Source organism: Sinohyriopsis cumingii, unplaced genomic scaffold (genome assembly GCF_028554795.1).
Source record: "Sinohyriopsis cumingii isolate HCF-2022 unplaced genomic scaffold, ASM2855479v2 utg001530l, whole genome shotgun sequence".
In the NCBI taxonomy this organism is placed as follows: domain Eukaryota; kingdom Metazoa; phylum Mollusca; class Bivalvia; order Unionida; family Unionidae; genus Sinohyriopsis; species Sinohyriopsis cumingii.
The window spans coordinates 216,130-231,948 of record NW_028316013.1 but is presented as its reverse complement, the minus strand read 5'-3'; positions in this window follow the sequence as shown (position 1 = coordinate 231,948).

The window sequence follows — 15,819 nt, the reverse complement described above, 5'->3', positions numbered from 1 at the left end:
TCAGAGGTTTATCAAGGGTACATAACTAAATGAGGATATATCTCATCACCAAAAACGGAAGAAAGTTAAGCACCACGTATGAAGTGTGCGAATTATTGCTATTATTGTTTCTTTCAAGTTTAGTAACGATAATTATGACACAAAAATATTGAAGTATGCTAAGTGTTTTATTTTACAATGACATAATTTTGTGCCGTAAACTGAATGACAGTGACATTTAGCGTTTAAATGATTCTAAACTAAAAGCAAATTTTTGTCTCACTCAGAGATTTAAATTTTGTAAGCTGCATTGCACGTCTTACTAATGTTAGGACAGCCACCGTCTCCTTACACGATGCTGTCCCATCATCATTTGATTACTTGTGCTAACAGTGATTGGACAAGTAATGGCGGGAACTGTGGTATAAAAGTTGATAGAGTGATGGACTCGAAATCAAAGGGTCGCTGGTTCGATGCCTACCAAGGCTAACACGGGTCGCCTGCATCTATTTGTCCCTTGACAAAGCACGTAGCTTCCATTTCATTGCTTTACTAGCTTGGCACCCAGCATTAAGAGGTTAGTGTTACGAATGGTCGGCGTGGTGTCAGGTTATTAGGACTGGGTGGGGCATAGTGCCGCAAGTCTGCGGCATGCTGCCTCATTGCTAGACATCACTATAAACTGCCACACTGCAGACACCATAGCGATATAATTCAGATTGTTAAAGCTATGTTAAAATTAAAATTTAAAAAAAATAATACACCCCACCCACCTTGCCCACAAACCTTGCATTGCCATAGCCACTTATGTGTTGAAAGTCCTTTCGAAACAAACCAACCCAACCATCTGATTACGTCTTCGGTATTATATGATCGGCACAGTAGAGCTGTGTCCGTTATAAGTCGGGTGCAGTTATGACATATCTTATCAGCTGGACATTATTATACGGAATACATACAAAGAAAATTAAATAAACGTACACCTGAAGAATACTTAGGACACATTTGCTGGTATGATTGCAAAACAAAATACATAGATATAGCACTTAATATTGGTTAATAATAGATGGCCTTAGGAACATGCCTACATATGTGGTAAGCGGTCTGAAAATAAATTTGATAATCTGATTCTAAATTTAAATTGTAGGTCCCTTGAAATAAATTAATAGAATATTACGTTTTTCTATATTCACATTTTTTATATTTCGCACCGCTCCAGTGGCCTAATTGGTTAGAGCGTCCGCCTCGGATGCGGAAGGTAGCCGGTTCGAACCCCGATCGAGTCATACCAAAGACTTGGCCTAGTGTCAGGATAATAACTATATGGAACATGATGCTACATGTCTGCGGCATGATGTCCAAGTGCTAGACATTACAATAAAGTGCCACGCTGTGGACACTGGGGCGATATGGAGGAAAAATTGTTAAAGCTACGTTTAAAATCCAAAATACACACTCGTTGCATGCATGGATTGTACAAATTGTGCTGATATGCTGGCATATAAGAGTAACATGTATTTTAAAAGGGTGTGTTTTGTCTTCGTTTTAGTGGCAATATTTAACATATTATCAGCTTTACCATGCGGAGGCAAATTGAACTATTGCCTTTCTCAAGGATACCGACCAGGACTGGCCTGACCCTTGGATTAGGATTCTGGCGCTTAACCATATGTTATACACCGTTCCTTGTAGGAGAAATAAAACATTATACAATTTACCTCAATAGTTTATCATCATCATCGTCATCATCATCATCATCATCATCTCTCTCTCTCTCTCTCTCTCTCTCTCTCTCTCTCTCTCTCTGCTATAACGCTACCAATTGCGCAAGTCCAGGTGGGCGGAGCTTAAGGTGTAGGAACATTCCATTCAGAAATAAAGAACAACACTAGTTGTGATTGGTGCATTATGTAAGAGTTGTACTTTCTGTTAGGCTTTAAAAAAAAGTTGTGCCTCCTTGCAACATGTGAGATTATGTTAATTCATATCTAGGTCATATTTTGTATTTTTATGATTTTTTTAAAATGTGGTACACATGGCTGAAACTGTGTCTGTTGTGACTTGATAGCCCTTACCCCCTGTCTAGTTCCAGCAGAGTTATCTCTCTTAAATGCAATGGAGTACCTGGTTTTGTCCTTGTCAAATTGACAATACAGCATTGTTCTCTATGATAGTGTGTGACATGCATGCTGAGGTAGGATAAAAAGTATATTTATTTCACAAATCATTAGCATTGAGGTATATGGAAAAACAATTGGTACCGTGATACTCTCTCTCTCTCTCTCTCTCTCTCTCTCTCTCCATTGTTGTGAGAGGAAGTGCAACGGCATTCTGTCAACAAACGGTCTAAGAGAGACAGCTCAATATAACAGATTTGTCTCCCCTTCAAGACTTCAACCGTCACATCAGATTCTAACTGTCCTAATAATCGCTTTTTAGTCTGACAATATATCTGATGACAGGCTTTTCGCCAATATTACACACTCAAAATAGGATTGAGATAATTCAACAAAATTATTTCAATTTTAGGCTTGCTACTCGAAAATGCATAAATCTTACATCTGATATAATATAACAGAAAACTTTGGATCTACTTACCTTTAGTACAAGTCACACGGGTCAATTAGGCATTCAACACCGACTTTTTCAGTAATAGGTGTCACTTTTTAGAATTTGATTCTATACCTTTAAGTGGCAAGTATTCACCTCATTTGGATTCCTATACATCCATATTCCTTTGAAGGTCGTTATTAGACGTCCGGAGAAGTGCATACGGCTAAATCAATGTTAAATTACGTACACATTTTTTGACGAAATGAATCTAAACGTGTGATCCAGTACAATCCGGATTGAATGTCGCGCGTTGTGATATCACAGTGAAAGCTACGCATATTGATAAACAAGTTCGTACTACATTCGACTGTGACGATTCCACTGGACGTGCTCTTATTTTGATCCAAGTTTAGTACATGGCTATAATTGTAAAAGACCATAGCGATAGATAATTTTCGTCTGGAAATTTCATGGTGACAGTTAAGTTGCAGAGCATTCAATAATCAAGATTGAAAAGGCTTTTATTAAAGAAAATTAGTGTTAAATTTTAAAAGAACTATTTATATTTAATGAGGAAATGCGCATACATGATCTATGTGAATTGTAATATAACTACCTTCATGTATACCTACATATAAGAATAAGTACAAACAGGCAAACTAGTTAAACCTGAAAAAATCTCTGTATTTGTCTTGTTACTCTCCACTGAACGATGTAACCAAACATTTGGTGAATGTGACTGAATAAATATCAATACTAATTTTACATACTTTCAGCTAAAGAGCAAAAACCATTCCCATCAAAACAATTACAGTTGTTTCACTTCTCGTATATAAAGATATAAAGGTCTTCTATGATTAAATCAAAGAAAGAAATCTCCTATTAAAAAAAAGATGGTCAAAAAGAGATAATTCAAAATAGGTCAATGTATATATATATATATATATATATATATATATATATATATATATATATATATATATATATATATATATATATATATAAGCGAGTTATGATATTATGCCCCCTATTATTTCGACAATTAATGCTCGACACCATTTTCCTACGGTCTGTTTATACATAAAGATTTATAATGTATCAAGCGGCAACATGGAAAGTAACAAGAAATATACACAGTTTTCAATGACTGGCTTATTTGCCTGTGCGTAAGAATATTTGTATGTAGGTATGGATACAGGTAGTACTAATATTAATACCCTTACTCGTACCTCGTGGACAGGGTACTAACATGAGCATATACGTGTTAATGGAGCAAGCCGGGTGTGAATCACACCCGGCGCTCTTTTAGCCCAATAATAACACTTTAAACATATTCCTTGCATATAATCCAATAAATCGATTAGTCCTCTTATTTAATACCAGAAGTATCGAAAATCATTGTAGAAATAGTTGTAAAATCTCGTTTACCTTTTTTAGCCGTTATTTTCGTTTAGATCGTCCGCCATATTATTTCAAATAATGATTACTTCCGTTCTCAGCCTCGTTTGTTTGTGTGCCATATAAGAACATTGACGCCTTATTTGGAAATGTAAACAAATCGTACTAAAAACATGGCGCCGTTTGGATCAGAAGTTCTTCGCATTAAAAGTAAATACGGTTTATCGGCAACTTTGAAATTCCACCAAGAAGCGATTATTCGCACTTGATTGATAACAATATAGCGTAGAATATCCAAAATATGGTCTGGCAAGCCTTACGTAGAAAAGGGGTCACGGCGAGAGTCTCGCGTTATCTATCATGGCGGACAGGATAAGGTTAGATTAACCATGCCAATTTATTTTATCGTGTAAGGGCTTAATAAATTCAAAATAAGCCAAACTTCTTTCACAACATGATTATACTTATGTAGTTGATTTCTACGCTGTTTGTTTTTCTGACTTTAGTGATGAGTTTTTTTGCTCCATTACATGATATGGGATCAGTTCGTAGCCTCAACCACAACAAATCAAGTTGAGGCTACGACATCGTAGCTAGGATACAGGTAGTTAGGAACGTAGGTCTTTAGCTTGACTATTATATTACATCAGATGTCAAATTTATGTGCTATCAAGTACCAAGCCTAAGATTGAAATAATTCTCTTGAATTATCTAAATCCTACTTTTAGTGTAAATTGACTGGCTAAAAATCATGTCCTCTGATGCATGAAACTACTAACTAGCAATTACTAGGACGGTTAGAAGTTATTGTGACTGTCGAAAATATGAATGGGAGACAAATCTGTTATTTTGATTTGTCTCTCTTAGACCGTTGTTGACAGAATGTCGTTGCACTGCCATCTCTGACAACAATATAGAGAGAGAGAGAGAGAGAGAGAGAGAGAGAGAGAGAGAGGACGATGATGATGATGATGGTGATCAACGTTTCAGGTTAAATTTATAATGTAGGGTTTTATTATGCCTACATGGAGCCGTGCTAGTTCAGATGGTTGTGTCAGAGTCCTAATCCAAGGGTCGCGGGTTCAATACCCGCACAAAGCAGTGTTGGTAGGTATCCTTGAGAAAGGCAGATAGTTCAAATTTCCTTTGCATGGTTTAGCTGATAATATGTTAATATTGTCTGTGAAATGAAGACAAACACACACTTCTAAAATACATAATACCAGTATTTGCCTACATTACAGCCCAATTAATACAACTCATTCATGCAACGAACTAAAAAAATGTGAATGTAGAGAAACGGTGATAGCATATTATAAGATGCGTACTTAAATTGATACGTACGTTAATACTTATATACTTTTGGCACTTTACGATTGAATTTCAACAAATAAAGATAGGATTCCTTGTTCAGTTAAAAGAATTTTTTCGTGAGATTAATGAAGACATTAGATAATGTTTGAACTTTAATAGCATAAGCTGTCAGAGATGACGAATTAATGATTTGCCTGGAATAGCCAAATACAAAATGAAAAACTCATATGAGAAAATAAAAACTAAATGCTAATGAAATAACTAGACAATACGACGAACAATATACAGACTCCTTATTACAGATTTGAGTGATAATATCAAACGATACGAGATGATGGTTCACCTGAATTTTATGATACGTTAAATACCGAAGTTGGACAGTCTAAACAGATTAAAACAAAGCTATGAGACCGGATCACAAAATCAAGGATCCTATATTTGTTAGCAATAACTGGAACACACTCAAAACAAAACAAAACAAGAAAACAGGATTTTACCAGCCATTGCTTGGATAAAAGTTGAACGATGTAACCGAATATTCGGTGAATGTGACCGAATAAATATCAATACTAATTTTGCATGCTCTCAACTGAAGAGCAAAAGTGTTTCCCATTAAAACAATTACAACTGCTTGACTTGTCGTATAAATAAGGTCTTCTGTGTCGTATAATAAGATCTTCTATATGTTATTTAATTAAAACCCATCGCCCAAAAAAAACGATGGTCAAAGAGAGATAATTCAGAATGAGTGAATGTATTTAAAAACGAGTTATGTTAGAGTTGTGTCCCTTAGTATTTCGACAATTTACGCTCGACAAACAGGCACTTGATTCCGGGGTAAACTAATCATGTGTACACTCACCAATTAACACAAGGAATCAGGTCACAATTAGTACTTCCAGTTCAGTACCCACTAATGTAGTTCTAGTCTATTTTTGGAACATTTTTTCCTATCTCATTTAGGTGGTGATAGAAGAGTTTTATATATGCATTTTTCGTAGGGATTAAAAGGCAATTGTTTATTCTTGAGAATATGAGCTCAGGATGTGGTTGTCCGTGTGTATTTCGGCGACAGTGCACAGTGAGTAAAAAAGCCTTGGTGATGATCCGGAAGTGAAATCTGTGTTCTGTTTACATGCTGCTCTGTTGACAGTCTAGCATCTCAAAAAAGAGCAGGTCAGCCTTTGACAAGAACTTCACCGTGAAGTCATCTTTGAAGATATTTTAGATTAACATATGATTTGTATTGATTGTCACACAGTGGAAAGGTCAGTACTGAGAAACAAATGTAGAGAACATATAGTACAATTAATTGTGTTCTATGGCCACAAGGTAACTAACTCTTGCCGGTCACACTCTAACCCCTCGATGACTCCGATCTAATTGTCCGATACTATCTGCGCATTCAGTCACTCCTAACGTACACACTGTAAAGAAGACACTCCGCACCTTTTATCCATTACCATTTAAGTAACCTTACTGATTCTGAAGAGCCAATTTTGCGAAAAAAGTTTATCCGCTGCTTCGTGTCCTCCACACACAGGCCGACTCAACTTCCAGTCTACTTCGGAGTGAATGCGATTTGATCATGATTGCTTCAGTGATTGGTTCTCATTGAATTAATCTTTTCAAACATCGCTTTCGATCGCTACATCTCGGCTGAACCCGGCAAATATGCAATCGGAATATCCACGGTATTTTCCGTCAAGTCCTTATGCTAATCCGATCGTTACATGTGCTCAAGTCTATGTGACATTTGCCGGAAAAATATTTAACAACATTTCTTGACATATTCATTACGTTGAATTTTTTCGTAGCGCTTTCTGAATAGCTATGTAGGTGATCTCTGGTTGTTGTGCGTGGAGAAATATTATTTTTTAATTATAGACTTATTTAATCAATAGTTAAGTAATTATCCGAATTTCAACTGAGATGTTACTTACAAAATCTTAAAGATTGCTTTGTAGACATTTCTCTTTATGTTAAATACTATGAATCTTATACTGGATTTACACTGCCATGAAAACAAAATGGTTAACTTGGTTAGTTCTTTTGTAGTTTTTTGTTTGTCACTACTTTGATTATGAAACAGGTTCTGATTCTGATAACTCTGACTTTTCGGATGGAGAAATTTTAGAAGTTGATGAAATGTTGTCCATTGGGGACGACACTCCTACTTCGTGTACTGACAAAGAATGTAGGCTAACCACAGTTGACTCTGACATTTTAGAGCATCATGTTGACCATACAAAAATGAAACAACCTGTCCCATATGATGCAATAACACCAGAGCAAATGAGATTAAGAGTAACACTAATAGAACATGTCAAAAAGCCACTGCGAGAGTTCAATACATTTTTTGAGATATTGTACCAAAAATTTCAAAGTATCCTTAATAAAATATGTGGCAATATAGAGGTCAGAAAACCAAATTTTTGAAAAGTTCTTGAATTCTGTGCCAAATGATGAGACTTGCTTTAGCCGCTGGAAAGATTTTTGACAGAATTTGTGAAATTGTTTTGGACAAAATTACTACTGACATTTTCAGTACCACACAAGTTGCACGTGCATCTTCGATACTTGTATCAGAGCCAGGACAAGAAAAATTAAGGCAGATATGTGAAATGTGGTACAAATAAATTTACCTCGTCTCGTATGAAAATGGGTGGTGATATCACTCCTTCATTAGAAAACTTACCAGGAACTTCGTGGGCTAATTACCTAGCAGAAAAACATCTTCCAGGACATAATTATTGTGGTCTTAGAACCCGACTTGATATAAGATTTGACGAGCGAGATCAACCAAGACCTGGAGAGTATCCAATAAATGCATTTGATCAAGCATGTCACGTTCATCATGTAGCTTATAAAAGTAAAGATTTACTACAGCTACACATTGCAGATGTGAAGTTGATTCATTCGTTAAATTTCATTTTTTAAAAGAAATCTTTCAGAGATTCGTTAGCTAATTGATTGGTAAGATCTACGATGAAAGGTAAACTAGTATTAGGAGCCGGTAATTATTCAACCGATTGTTATAAAATAATGGAATCCATTTATTGTAGCCTAAGAGGATATAGGAGTGGTAGAGCAGCGATTAGTACACACGTTGATGCAGCAAATGTTGCACGTTCTGTTGCTGCAAATTGGTTAGCACGACAGGAAATATGGCTAATTTATCTACCACTACCTACAAAAATTCCCCATGCACATTTTGCTGTCAGCACTCCTTACGAAGTTCGTCAAGCAGATATTATATTTGTACCACACGATACTTTAAAATTGGTAGACGTTGCAGTTGTGGCCATCGTAAGGGACCTCGTTGATAAATCGTTCAAAAGCAGATACAACTTCAGCTGCTGTTTTAATTGATAGTGTTTCTGCTTCCTTATATCTACTTGCAACGTCAACAATAGTTAACGCGTAGCCAAATCAACGTGGACGAATCGAATTACAAGCTCAAGATACAAGTAGAAAGTAGATATTTGTTACCTGCTGAAGCGTTTATTGAAGTAGAAGTAGAACTTGCAGCAGACGGTTCAGATGATCAGACTTATCCTTAGCAAACATCATTGAAGGACCAACTGATCTTGTATAATCATCTTAATATCTTGCTAAACCTATTATCATTGTGGCAACATCAACATTATCCTGAATTGATTCAATCTCTTTTCCATCAAATATGTACACAGCACTTCTGCATAACGCCATAATACCATTATTAACAAAACCAACTATGATATTAGCTCCATATCCAGTATTAGCGACGACGTCTGTTACAAGTTCTCCTTCTACTTCAATAATCGTTCAACATCGGCAAGAACACTGTCAGGACAAGTTCCTTGAGTAACAAAACCACATCCAGTGGCACCAGGATGTGTGCCAGATTCTGTTTGTCTTACATCCGTTTTAAATTGATTAAAATTCGTGTCGTCATCTTCAGCAAGTTTATAAGTATATATGGAATATACATCTTTAACTCAATTATCTTTTGTTTTCCAAGATCCAACATATTTAGGTTTTGCATATTTTTCTGTTTGATAGTATCCCTGTGCGGCAATATCTACTGTGTCAATGTATTCTGATTTTGTGATGTTGTCTAAACCACTAGTTGTAAATTTATTTTTAATATCAACTAGTAGAAATAGTGATTTCGGAGATTGTACTTTAAAAGATTGTGGTTTAAAAGATTTTAGTTGAGGTTATTTTATGAACTTGTGTTTTAAAAGTTTGTGGCTTAGGTTGAGGAATTTATGACTCAGGTTGAGATTGTTGTTTACGTAAATCCGCATAAATATTATTTACTTTTTCAATATATTCTCTATGTTTTGGATCACCATTTCTAGCCTGTGTTTTGTTGTAATATATACGATATATCCATTTTTAAAAAAATATCAATATTTACGCTTACATATTCAGGTTTTAAAAGTTCAGAGTTTCAAAGAGAACTCAACGCTGCAGTACTTGGTAATTTGTCCTCTGTAACAATTTCTTTATTAATACATTCTTCAATAACACCTTCTCTAAATTTATTAATCAATTCAATATTTTCTTTTCTTTATATATTTGTGCAAGATCTTTTTTCATTTCACCAATACCTTCAAGTATCTCTTCTTCCTTGCCAGGAGGTTAAGCCGCAGCTATTTCAGTTAGAAGACCTTTTGAAATCTTTTTTGTTCGTTTACTTATTCTTCATATCTTTTCAGTCAGCTCAGCCATTTGTTTTAACGTTGGAAGAAGACCTTCAGTAGCTTCTGCAACTCTTTCAGTAACCTTTGTAACAGGTTTTTAAAAAATTCTTTATCTTCTGCATATTCAACTTGTACTTCTTGACGTTCTTGTAGTTTTTATTTGAGAGCATCACGAACAGGAAGATATCTTCTGATTGCCTCTAATCTTTCTCTAGCCAATCTACTAGAATAAAATTCCATTATTGATATAATAGTGATTTAATTACTCACACATTTATAGCAGCATAGAGGGTGCGACCACGAATAAGTGTCACGGTGGGTAAACAAAATTTTGAAAAGCACGAACGACAAAGATAAAGTAGCAAAAAAATCTAACCCAATTAGAGAAACTCTCGGTTTTAGTTAGAGGTATCGGCTTGACGTTATTGGCCTTTCATTTTCATTTCTTTCGTATGAGCATTTATGTTCATAAATGGACTTTAAAGTAAGTGGTCTGTTCACCCTCTCTGTAGCTAGTTCTGATGAAATATTAAATATTCATCAATAATATATCAATATATAATATATTATTTTCTTCTTAAATGTGCATAATACAAATATTAATCAAACTATTTATCTCAATTTATTCAAAACAATTTGAGATAATTATCAATAGAGATATATGTATCTTTAAGATCAAGTTTTATGTATTATTATGCATTAAAATATCATTAATCTGTGTTGTATATGCATATTTCCATGTCAATTATTCGTTAAAGAATAAGACATTAAGTTAAAAATATAAGCCATGACATCATCTTGTTTATGTCATATTGTTTATGTCATTGATCACTTAGAAACAGAATATATTTAATGACGTAAGCAATGATATTGAATTCAGTTTGAATTTAGTCTGATCAAGCAATAAAGTGAAAACGGTCACATATTCTACGTATTGGTGTTGTTTATTTAATAATAATAATAATAATAATAATAATGTGTGTGTGTGTGTGTGTGTGTGTGTGTGTGTGTGTGTGTATGTGTTACTGCTTTCAGTTTGAAAATATAAATTATACTCAAAACTATCAATTTAGGTTTTCTTTTCTGCAGGAGTGGTGATGGAAGGTTTCAATAATTTTACATGATTTCATAAATTCACATTCTCTCTCTCTCTCTCTCTCTCTCTCTCTCTCTCTCTCTTAATGGGGTGAAAATAGATCATGTAGATTGTCTACATTTTGTTCTGATGAAGTAACTAATCATTGGAAAAATATAATGGTTATTATGGCATGAAAACATAATGACACAGTATGACCGTATGCATACCAATGGTCATTTGTCTACTGCCAACTTAAGGAAACAATGTATTATTCAAGAATAATTCAAGCCCAAACACGTGCATTTATATAATCTTTAAAAGTGGGTGATTTAGCTTGAAAACATATTAAAGTCATCTACACATGCATAGACATAACCATACCAAGTATGTGCTTTTATCTCAATCTACACATGTATAGAAATAACCATACCAAGTATGTGCTTTTATCTCAATCTACACATGCATAGAAATAACCATACCAAGTATGTGCTTTTATCTCAATCTACACATGCATAGAAATAACCATACCAAGTATGTGCTTTTATCTCAATCTACACATGCATAGACATAACCATACCAAGTATGTGCTTTTATCTCAATCTACACATGCATAGAAATAACCATACCAAGTATGTGCTTTTATCTCAATCTACACATGTATAGACATAACCATACCATGTATGTGCTTTTATCTCAATCTACACATGCATAGACATAACCATACCATGTATGTGCTTTTATCTCAATCTACACATGCATAGACATAACCATACCAAGTATGTGCTTTTATCTCAATCTACACATGCATAGAAATAACCATACCAAGTATGTGCTTTTATCTCAATCTACACATGCATAGACATAACCATACCAAGTATGTGCTTTTATCTCAATCTACACATGCATAGAAATAACCATACCAAGTATGTGCTTTTATCTCAATCTACACATGTATAGACATAACCATACCATGTATGTGCTTTTATCTCAATCTACACATGCATAGACATAACCATACCATGTATGTGCTTTTATCTCAATCTACACATGCATAGACATAACCATACCATGTATGTGCTTTTATCTCAATCTACACATGTATAGACATAACCATACCATGTATGTGCTTTATCTCAATCTACACATGCATAGACATAACCATACCATGTATGTGCTTTTATCTCAATCTACACATGCATAGACATAACCATACCATGTATGTGCTTTTATCTCAATCTACACATGCATAGACATAACCATACCATGTATGTGCTTTTATCTCAATCTTCACATGCATAGACATAACCATACCAAGTATGTGCTTTTATCTCAGTCTACACATGCATAGAAATAACCATACCAAGTATGTGCTTTTATCTCAATCTACACATGCATAGACATAACCATACCAAGTATGTGCTTTTATCTCAATCTACACATGCATAGACATCTACACATGCATAGAAATAACCATAACAAGTATGTGCTTTTATCTCAATCTACACATGCATAGAAATAACCATAACAAGTATGTGCTTTTATCTCAATCTACACATGCATAGAAATAACCATAAAACCATAACAAGTATGTGCTTTTATCTCAATCTACACATGCATAGACATAACCATACCATGTATGTGCTTTTATCTCAATCTACACATGCATAGAAATAACCATACCAAGTATGTGCTTTATCTCAATCTACACATGCATAGAAATAACCATACCAAGTATGTGCTTTTATCTCAATCTACACATGTATAGATATAACCATACCAAGTATGTGCTTTTATCTCAATCTACACATGCATAGAAATAACCATACCAAGTATGTGCTTTAATCTCAATCTACACATGCATAGACATAACCATACCAAGTATGTGCTTTTATCTCAATCTACACATGCATAGACATAACCATACCATGTATGTGCTTTTATCTCAATCTACACATGCATAGAAATAACCATAACAAGTATGTGCTTTTATCTCAATCTACACATGCATAGACATAACCATAACAAGTATGTGCTTTTATCTCAATCTACACATGCATTGAGTCACGGGCTAACCCGAAACGCGAATAGAATATAAGCATGGATATTCTTATATCAAAGAATCACATGTATATTATCAAGAAGAGGTCAGTCTTTAAATAATTCGAAATTCACATCAAGGTCCGTTCTCCCAGGAGGAAACTTTTAAAAACTGGTAGCTGTATAAAACTGTTACTCTTTAAATATAGTTAAGTCTTGAAAGTCGGTTAATCTAGTATACATTCAAAACAGATGACGAGGAAGTGCCTGAAAACGAGCTAAACATAAATATTTATTCCTTGCTTCAAATAGTAAACAATCACATTATTGTGTCTGTGCGCGAAAATGCGAGATAGAAGTGACATCCTCTGACGTAAAAGATCGATATGTAAATGAAACTGAGGTATGTGTAAGGGAAACGTGTGGGGTACATAAAAGTGCTAAATAAAGGTGCTGAATATATGTATTGTGGTGAGTTGGCAGAGTATAAAATGTGCAGAACGTAATGCTTTACGAACGGACCATCGTCATCACCACCACCTCTCTCTCTCTCTCTCTCCATTTGTATTACACTATCTCCTGAGGAAGCAACTTGCAACCTTGAAAACTTACAGAGCCGAATATGTGAAAATCACAGATCTTAGGCAAACGCATTTGTCAATGCATGATAATAGCTTTCATCCTTCGAATATGACATGTTAAGTGTTAAGATCATATAAATTGTATGTACGTTTGCATTTTTTAAATTGTAATCTGCCCAATCAGACCAATGCATCAACATCGTCTTTTCTTCTTTCTTGCCTTCTTCTTCTTTATCTTCTTCTTCTTCTTCTTCTTCTTCTTCTTATTATTATTATTATTACGGCCTCATTAATTCAATGCATCATCATCATAGTCTTCTTCTTCATATTGTTAGTAGTAGTATTATAGTAGTATAACTAGCCTGGTACATGATAAAGAGGCAATAGATTTAACACACTTCATAGTGAGTAATTTTAACCTACAAATTGGCTTATTTCTTTCTTAGTCAAAAACCTCTTCCTTCTTCATCAATAAACCTTTGCATCTGTCTATTTCGCTCCTTTTCTTTTCTTTTGTCACTTTCTTTTGTTTTCAAAAGTCTCATTTTATGGGGAACGGCTGCAACTCCTTATTGGATGTTAGTCTATCTTTGTGTTTAAACATATAAACCTGAAACCAGTGGGCATCAGGATCATACGAATTTAAAGAAAATAAAGGTTTACTTTAAACCATATTTATTTCAAAAACCTCGTGGAATACGACCGCAAACATGGTGGATTCCATATATATATATATATATATATATATATATATATATATATATATATATGGAGAGAGACACAGAGAGATTAATTTACCGAGTACATACATAAGGAATATATAATATATAATTGATGTATGTTGTATGTATGTATGTATGTATGTATGTATGTATATATATATATATATATATATATATATATATATATATATATATATATATATATATATATATATATATATATATATATGATTTTATCTCGCTTATACATGTACATTATTATTGTTTCCTTCCTTCCTTCACTGAATATAATGGCTATATCTTGCATAATCATATTGCTGTAGACGAATACGAACTATATAATAAAAGATACTAAATAAACTATCTGCATTCAGTTTAATTTTGTTCGGTTTTTTTGTCAGCTGGAGACTGGAATCTAGTCTTCAGCTGAGGATATGTGAAGTTGTCTATTGAAGTAATTCATCAAATGGAAAACAGTAAATAATATTACCAACAAATATCGTATTTTAAGTTTGCTTGTAGATTGCATGTGTGCGATTCACATTATTATTTCATATTCCGAAGAGGTTTGACAGAGTTCAAGGTTTTAAATTCATACAAGGGTGGAATATAGTCGACAAAATGAATTAGATCAATAAATGCTATTTAAAATGATGACAATAAGGACAAATACACTGTATTATTATTTGTATTATTATTCCACTATCTATTGGACACCATTAATAAAATAACACCTTAAGCCACTTTTTGATGTTGTTCTGTTTGGACTTTCTTCATGTGCCACTTCTATATTTAACTACCCGAATCCCAGTATTCGGAATGTCCCAAAACGCGATCAGAAGCAGCTCCACTTCAGAAGAGCATCCCGCCAATTATCACGCCATCAGGAATTGTTGCAGTTACCTATGCTAGCGTGACCGCTAGCCCGCCGGGAGTTGCCACAGTTATTCCTTCGCTCACCTCACACACATCCCCACACGAGGAAGAAAAATAACCAAAGCCACACTCTTCACCAATTGAGAGGATCCCCTCATTCAAAAGTCCAAAAGGAGTCACATATAGTTTAACAAATATGAGGCGTGTATCGCCCATGAAAACAGTGTCCAATAGCAAGCTGCAAGTATTACAGACACACAGCCATGATTGAACTTTCTTCTGATGATTCTTCGGACTCGGATCAATGTACAGTTTCGTCATCGTCAACTTCTACCAGTACCGCGCCGACGAAAGCTGAAGACGCCAGTACCAGCGACTAGATACAAAAACACCTCCCCGAGTCAAGAGAGGAACGAATGTCCAGTGCTGTATATGGAAGTTGTCAGTTCACCAGAAATGGAAACGATACAGAAGACTTTCACTCCTCGCTCTTCGTCACCGCCCCAAGAATCAAACGGGCAGCAGAAGATGCCAGTCATCGTCCAGTCATCGTCTTTAATAACATCCCGAGAACAGCGTAATTCATCAGC